Raw genomic sequence first — 8,223 nt, 5'->3', positions numbered from 1 at the left:
CAGGGCCTGCAGGTGCCGCGCGCGGACGGGCGTGGCTGGGCCTCTGCGCGACCCGGGCTCCTTCTCCCCGCGGCGGCGGGATTGGATTCCCAAAACCAGGGTGGGGTTGGGGGACGAGATGACATAATGAGCCAGTCTTCTTGCTGACACTTAAGTTGTTCTCAGTCCTCTGTTATATAGGCTGCAGCGAGTATGCCAGTATATGATGCTTTTAGGTGGGTTTGTGAAATTAGAATAACAAAGCCATCTATATAAGTTTGAGAAATAATGCTGCAAAGTAGGAGGCTAGTGATTGGTTCTGCAGACAGTTCATCTACTGGTGAAGATGCACAGGGAGACAAACTTAACCCGTGAGCAGAGGTGAAGACTGGAATTTCAGGCATCTTCTAACAGGTAGAGAAAGGGGAGTTGGAAAGACCTGCTTTCTGGAGTTTCAAATTTTAAGTTCATTTATTATGTGCTTTAATCATTCTAGTCTCAGTTGTCAGAGTTTGAATCAAATTATGTTTATGGTTAATTGGTTATTTTTCATTATGTGGTGCAAAATACAGTAATAAGGACCGTTTCTTGTATGCTAACTTTAAAATATATATATATATATATATATATATATTTTAGTTATACGTGGACACAATATCTTTGTTTTATTTTTAAGTGGTGCTGAGGATCAAACCCAGTGCATCACATGTGTGAAGCAAGCTCTCTGCCACTGAACCACAACCTCAGCCCATGTGCTGACATTTTTAAAGAAGGGAGAATTTTAAACTGGGTGTGGTGGCTTAGACTGTAATTCTAGAAATTGGGAAGGCTGAGACAAGAGGATTGCAAGTTCTAGACCAGCCTGAACACTGTGAGACTTTGTCTCAAAAAAAGGAGGTAGGGCTGGGGCTTTAGCTCAGTGGTAAAAGCACCCCTGGGCTCAATTAAGATTATCCCATCGCGCGCGCACACACACACACACACACACACACCAAAAAAAATTTTTAGAATGCCTTTTGGAAGTTTTCAATTAAACCTTAAACTACCTTATGGGAACAGATCCATTCAGTTCATGACTGAAGAAATTGAAGTGGCAGCAGGTGTTCAGACATTTGATTCAGGATAATTTCAATGAAAAATAAAAATTTAAGGCAATAATCCTAATGAGACAGTGTAATATAATAAAAAGAATTCTAAGATCAGTTTGAGTCTGAATTCTATTTCTTTTCCAACATACTTATTTTAAAACTTAATTTTCTGTTTTTGTTTTGTTTTGTTTCGATGCTGGGGATTGAATCCAGGGCCTTGTGCATGCAAGGCAAGCATTCTATCAACTGAGCTATATCCCCAGCCCTAAAACTTAATTTTCTAAACTATGAAAGTAGGTATAAGTAACCTTGGAAAATTGAGATTGACTATGTAGCATGCTTTATATTGTGCTAGATACAGAAGGTACTCAGCAAATTGCTACTTCTGTATTCAAGTAGCCTTGTGATTAACTATGAATCTTTCCTAGTACCTTCACATGCAGTCTTTTTTAAAATATATTTTTAGTTGTAGTCAGACTCAATACCTTTATTTTATTTATTTTTATGTGATGTTGAGGATGGAACCCAGCGCCTCCCACAGGCTAGGCTAGCGCTCTACTGCTGAGCCACAACCCCAGCCCCTCACATGCAGTCTTATTTGATTCTAACAAGAATCCTTTGAGGTTGATGGATCAGTTATTATGAAACAAATTGCAAAGATGATTAAAAGGTTAAATGACCAGTTCAAGATCACATTGTGTTGTATTAGGGGAGAGCTAAACACTGCTTCCACCCTTGATTCCTCCCTTTGTCTCAATCCCCTTGTTCAAATACTCCCTGAATTTTTCACTTTTAGTTCTTAGACATTGCCTCTGTCTACTTTTTCTTGTCCTCATTTCCAGTATTCAAATCTAGGCCATGATCATGTTTACTGCTTCTCCTACAGGATGCAGTGGACCAGGAACCAAGGGGTAGAAATGGGAGTGACCCCTAGTGACCCAAGGGCAAAAGTTTTGCCACCTGTGCCCGTGACCTTATTCTCTGCTTGCCTAGAGGTCTTAGTTCCAAAAGAAGGAGTGATTCTACTAGGAAACATGGTAATTTTCATCTGAACTGGAAATTAAGACTGCAATTTAGCCACTTTGAGCTCTATGCCCCTGAAGAATAGACAGGAGAGTTACTGTGCTGGCTAGGGTGTATTATCCTAACTACTGAGGGCAGATTGGACTGATACTCTATCATGGAGGTAAAACAAGGGTACATCTAAAACACAGGTGATTCCTTAGGACATCCCTCAGTATGTTTTATTATACTCTGGTTGGTCTGTGGAAATATGACCCAATGCAGGCAGAACTTCTAATGGCCCCCACCCTTCAGGAAGAAAGTTTTAGGTCACCACTTCAAATGAAGAACCACAGTCAGATAAGGTGCTTGCTGAGGGCAAAAAGAATATGGAATGGGCCGTGGAATAAATTGGTTATAAATGTATCAATCACTGCATGACCAGATACGGAAATGATATCTATATTTGTCATGATTAATTCTTCTTATTGTTACAGTTGGATCTAGACTGTCCCCCCAAAGTCTCATGTTTTGAAAGTATGGTCCCCAATGCATCCAGGTTCAGAGTTGGGACTTTTAGGCAATGATTGATCATGTGGGTTCTGACCTCATCTGTGGATTAATCCACCTATTAATCCATTGATTAATGGAGAGCTGAATGGACTACTTAGAGGTAGAACTTAGTTGTGGGAAGTAGGTCACTGGAGGTGAGCCCTGGAAGGGCTCCAGGCCCTTCCCCTCTCTGCTTCCAGGCTGCCATGACCTGGGAAGCTTTCTTCCACCACTCCCTCTGCCGTGATGTTCTGCCTTGCTTCAGGCCCCACACAATGGACCTGCCCACCAGGGACTGAATCCTGTAAAACTGTGAGGCAAAATAAATCTTCACAACTGTAAGTTGTTTTTTTCAGGTATTTGTCACAGTAGTGAAAGGTTAACACACTTGTTTTGTCATGAATGTGTTTGTTAACTTTTCATTACTATGACAAAAACATCTAAGAAAATAATTTAGGAGAAAAGGTTTATTTTGGTTAGTTTTAGAGGTTTCAGTCCATGACTGTTTGACTTGTTGCTTTTGGTCCCATGGCAAGGTCCATGTGATAGGACCTTGACCTTATGTGGGCAGTGTGTGGTGGAGCAAAGCTGCTCACCTCAGGGCAGCCAGGAAGTGAGAGAGAGAGAGGAGGGGCTGGGTCTCAGTAACTTCTTCAAGGTAATGTCCCCCACCCCTGGTGCCAGTGATCTAATTTCCTTACACTAGGGTAAACCTCCTAAATGTTAGGCAAACTCTTAAATGTTCTACCCCTTTCCAGTAGCACCACCAGTCTGGCAACCAAGCCTTTAAAAACACATGGTCTTTGGGGGACATTTTGTAAAGGTCAGGCGAACGTCGGAGGAAAAGACCACCAAGAGACTGTCTCATGCAACAGCAAAGGGTTTATTGGGGGTCCAGCATGCTGGGGCTCCAAGCCTACCTCGAAGAGGTAAAGAGCAAAGAGCCCCAAGAACAGCTTGAGCAGAGCTTATATACATTCTTTGAAAAGGGCAGGGACTTCACATACAACATAACAAATCACCTAGGTAGGGGTGATTGGTCAGTACAAAAGGGGTATTCATTTGAACTGATTGGTTTAAGCCAAGAGGGGTGTACATGCCGAATTACATGGTTTCCCAACTTGTTATCAACCACCATAAACTGCTGGGAGGGTTATCTGGCATTCCAGGTATTTCCCTGTCTCATGCTGATTGGTGGCTGCTAGGGGGCTGCTATGGATCCCCACCTAGCCTGACTGAGTCAGGGACACCTGGCACAGCAGATCTCTCCTGTAGATAAACAACTTAGCAGGGTGGGAATGTGCCTAGGAGTGCTCTGTGGGTTTTTCCAAGGACAAAGGTCATGTCCCTTCCTTGGACAGGCTTTGCTCTGAGGTAGAGGCTGGTTTTTCAATTTAAGTTCCAAACTGTAGCATACTTCCTCACTTCCAAAGGCTGATATCCATCTCACAATACAAAATGTGTTTAGCTCATCTCCGAGAGTCTTCAAAGTATGAACGTCCTAGCATTGCTCAAAAGTCCGAGTCCAAAGTCTCCTGGTAGACTCAAGGCAAACCCTTCATTGTGTACCTGTAAAAATCAAGACGTAAGTTACATACTTCCAAGATTCAATGATAGGACAGGGTAGACATTTCCATTCCCAAAAGGAGGGATGAGGCAAAAAAAGGGAAGGGTCAGACCAAAGCAAGACTAAAACTCAGCAGGACAATGTTAATTTCTGTAGCTCCGTGTGTGTTTGGTATCTGGGACACATGATGTGATGTGAGCTCCAAAGGACTTGGGCAGCTCTGTCCCTAGGCCTTGCTAATTGCAGCCAAGATGGCCATTTTGGGGGCTAGCTCTGCCTACTCCTTGCAACTTCTCTTGGCAGGCATTCTACCTTCTTGGCATCCATAACTCCCTGGGATCTCCATTGCAGCTCTGGCCTCACTCTTGTGGCTTCCTACATTGCCCTTTCAGGGGCTGCTGGCAGAAACTCAGATCCTGCCTCACACTGCCTGGTCTATCAGGCTTTCCTTTGAAATCCTGGTGGATGCTTCTAGCATCATGTGGACCAAGCCAAGGTCTGCTGCTGACCTGACTCATTCCAGAGACCCCTTGAACCATGGCTGTAGCAGCCTGAGCACCTTGAAAGCTGATCACAGGAAACAATCCTGGGGAAGCGATTTGCTAGGCCACTCTGTATGAGTAGTGTCCTGGGGCTCACTGCTTAAATTAATGCCTTTGAAATGATTCCACTTTTACCTCCCTGACTTTGCAGTGAGTCTGGTCTTGCCTGTTCCTGAGATGCCCTCAAGGCATCTTTCCTGTTATCCCAGTGCAAAGTACTTGGCTTCTTTATAATCTTGCTAATCTCTTTAGCAATTCCACCCTCTTTGGTCACAACTAGTCACACTTTTTTTTTTTTTTAACCAAATTGCAAATTTTCTAAAATTTTCTTTTGACTTTTTTTTTCCCCAATCCTCACTTTAAATCTGGCTGAAAACATCCAGTAATACCCATTCCATAGCCTGAATGCTGTATTGTCTAGAGATTTTCTCTGAAGATAAACTAGTCTGTCATCTTTAAACTCAGCCTCCCACGAAGTCTCAGGGCATGGACCATGTACAGAAAAGCTCTTTGCCAGAATGTAACATGGGTGACCTCTAGTCAAATTCCTGATAGTTCTTATTTTCATCTGAAACCTCATGGGTATAGCGTACCCACGTTACTGTCATCATTCTGGGTCTTTTGAGCTATTACTAGAACTGCCCATTTAAGCTTTGCCTACAGTTAATCTAGGCTTTGTCTAGTCTGCTCCTTCAAAATTCTCCAAATTTATCCTGAAAACAAATTCTAAATGTTTTTGAGCCACATTGTCAGCAATGGTCACAGGAAAAACTCCATTTAGTTGTTTTTTTTTCCCCCGTTAGGAAGTTTTCCATAACTGAGACCAAACACCAGAGAAAAATGACTTATAAAGAAGGAAAAGGAAGTAACTCAGTGGTAAAGTACCTGCCTTGCATGTGTGAGGCACTGCGTTCAATCCTCAGCACCACACAAAAATAAATAAAGATATTATGGCCATCTACAATTAAAAATTTTTAAAAAAAAGAAGGAAAAGGAAAAGTTTTTTGGTTCATGAATGCAGAGATTTTAGACTATGGCTGCTTGGGTCTATTACTTTGGACCTGTGCTAGCACCAGAAGCAAGTGGCAGAAAAAATCACTTCCTGATGGCTGGGGGTACCAATATCTCCTTCAAGGGCATGGCCCAATGACCTGACTTCCTTCCCTTAGGCTTCACCTCCTAAAGATTTCATCATCCCAGCAGCAGCTTGAGCTGTAGCCAAGCCTTTAATGTGTGTGCTCTTGGTGGACATCTGAGATTGAAACTGTGGCAGTGTGTATTAAGCAAATACCTTTGTTTCCTTCTCATCTCTTTATCATATTGCATAGGATGTGTTGATTTTGTGTCATAGTGTTTAATAGTGTCAGCCTTCCATAATGGAACTTCAGTTATGAGAGACCAAGAGTAAATATCACTAAGGACTTTGCATTCTCATGTGGTGACAGGATTAGTGTTTTTGGTTGCTCACAGGACAGTTGTGTCCTATTAGATATAAGTATGGCCTTCTTATTACCTTGGCTTGGAGATTGCATTTAAGAAATTGTACAAGTGTGCCAGGCAGACAAAGGGTAGGCTTGTGATAGCTAATTTTATGTTAGCTTGGCTAGGTCACAGTGCACTGCTATTTGGTCAGAGATTGTCCTGGATGTTTTTGAATGATATTAATATTTAAGTCACTAGACGTGGAGTAAAGCAGATTGCCTTCCATAATGTGAGTCTCATCAGTTGAAGCCCATAATGCAACAAAGACTGGCCTCCCAGCCAGAAGGAACTCTGGCAGGGTAATTCCTCTGGATTTGAACTGCAGTGCTTCCCTGGGTCTCCAGCCTGCTGGCTACCCTGCAGAGCTGGGATTACCTCACCTCTATGTTGTGAACCAGTTCTTAAAAGCAAATTTCCATTTCTGTATGCATACACACATCCTGGTGGTTTCTAGAGTGCCTGTTCCAGTGGGCTGTATTTTAGAAGGATATTTTATTAGCACTGCATGATTTTTTTAAAGTACATGATTGTAATATAATTAATCAGAAAATTCGTTAGCTTATAAAAATGTAAACTATAGAAAACCTTTCAGGAAAGCAATATTACCTGTGGTATTTTTTATTAACCAATTGTGAGTAAAACTTTATGGAAGAATATACTAATATTATTTATTATGGCCTCATTATACTATGTTTTATTTGGTTTCTGTGTGCTATTTGACATTATTCCAGTCAGAACAGCAATGAAGCATATTTTAATCACGTTGTACAGTTATGCCTGGTCTAGCTGGATTGTTACATGCGTATGTGGCCACACCTTAGCTCCTTCTGGTCAACTCCCGCCACCCACAGTGCCAGAGGTTGAACCCAGGGCCTCACACATGCCAGGCAAGTGCTCAACCACCTCACCTCATCCCCAGCCCAGTTTTTTTTTTTTTTTTTAAATTGCTTGTGTGCCATCACTGAGTCGTGTCTACAATACTGCCCTCTCATGCCCAAAAGTATTAGCACAGGTGTCGAATGTGAGGTGGATCCAAGTACCTAAGTACCTAAGTAGCTAACAGATTTTGTTCAAAATAAATATTTTGTCTGAAATCTATTGAAAGAGAAAATCTGTGAAGCCGGGTATAGTGGGGCACACCTGTAACCTCAGATACTCTGGAGGCCCATGCAGGAGGATCCCAAGTTGCCTGTGCAACTGGGCTGGTAATCAAGCTCAGTGGTAGGGCACTTGTCTAGCATGCACAAAGCCCTGGCCACTGCCACAAGAACAAATAAAGATCTACAAAATATGAGTAACAGCATAAATTAACTTATGGTCATTCATATTCTTGAGATTATTTTCCACTTGAAATGAATTTTCAATTACCATTTGTACTTAAAATAGATATTTGGAGTTTACCATCTTGTGTCCTTTACTACACTTATTTGAAAATTCGTACAATATATGTAGGTTCTTGACAAGATTGTTATTTCAGACCTCTTTTCCCCTCCCCCATATTTTTATCTCATTCTTTCAAAGCGTTAGAATGGGGGGTATAGCTGGTGTGATACAGTATGTGCTTGGCCTGCCCGAAGTCCTTCGTTCAATCCCCAGCACAAAAACCAAAACAACAGACATCAGAATTTCTTCCTCTCCATCCTTCAGCAGAACCATCTCCTCTAGAATTGGGAGAAATTAAAATGCGTGTGCCCCAAATCTGCAGCCATTTTTTTTTATTACTGAACTCTGGGAATATAGAACTTCAAAAGCGCAGCTGATCAAAAGCATCAGGACTCTTGTTTGTTACTGAATAGAACTGATTTTGAGGGGTTCCATGGCTAAGGGCAGGGATGCTGCAACCAAGTAGCCTGCCTCAGCCTGCATCCTCTCTGCTTAGAGGGAGCCTGGAGCCGAGATGGTTAGCACCAGAGGTTTCAGGCTGTGTCCTGGGGTACTCAGTGCTTAGCTCCAGACCTCTGCTCCTGAAGGCTCATTCTGGCATTCATGGTGTTTTTTGTGCCCTCCCACC

The 8,223-nt window shown here is 42.3% G+C and overlaps 1 protein-coding gene across 2 annotated transcripts in view; it reads left to right on the top strand.

Moving 5' to 3' along the window:
* The first annotated feature begins 10 nt into the window (after positions 1 to 10).
* Positions 11 to 8,223, top strand: part of Psph (phosphoserine phosphatase) — a 22,203-nt gene continuing 13,990 nt past the window's right edge. The window contains exon 1 of one of the 2 annotated variants that reach the window (XM_048789869.1): positions 11 to 393. The gene's annotated coding sequence lies outside the window, so the exon portion shown is untranslated. The remainder of the gene's footprint in view (positions 394 to 8,223) is intronic. The other variant, XM_048789870.1, reaches the window with a different exon arrangement.

This window comes from Marmota marmota, unplaced genomic scaffold, assembly GCF_001458135.2.
Source record: "Marmota marmota marmota unplaced genomic scaffold, marMar, whole genome shotgun sequence".
Taxonomy (NCBI): domain Eukaryota; kingdom Metazoa; phylum Chordata; class Mammalia; order Rodentia; family Sciuridae; genus Marmota; species Marmota marmota.
This window is presented reverse-complemented; position numbering and strand designations above follow the sequence as displayed.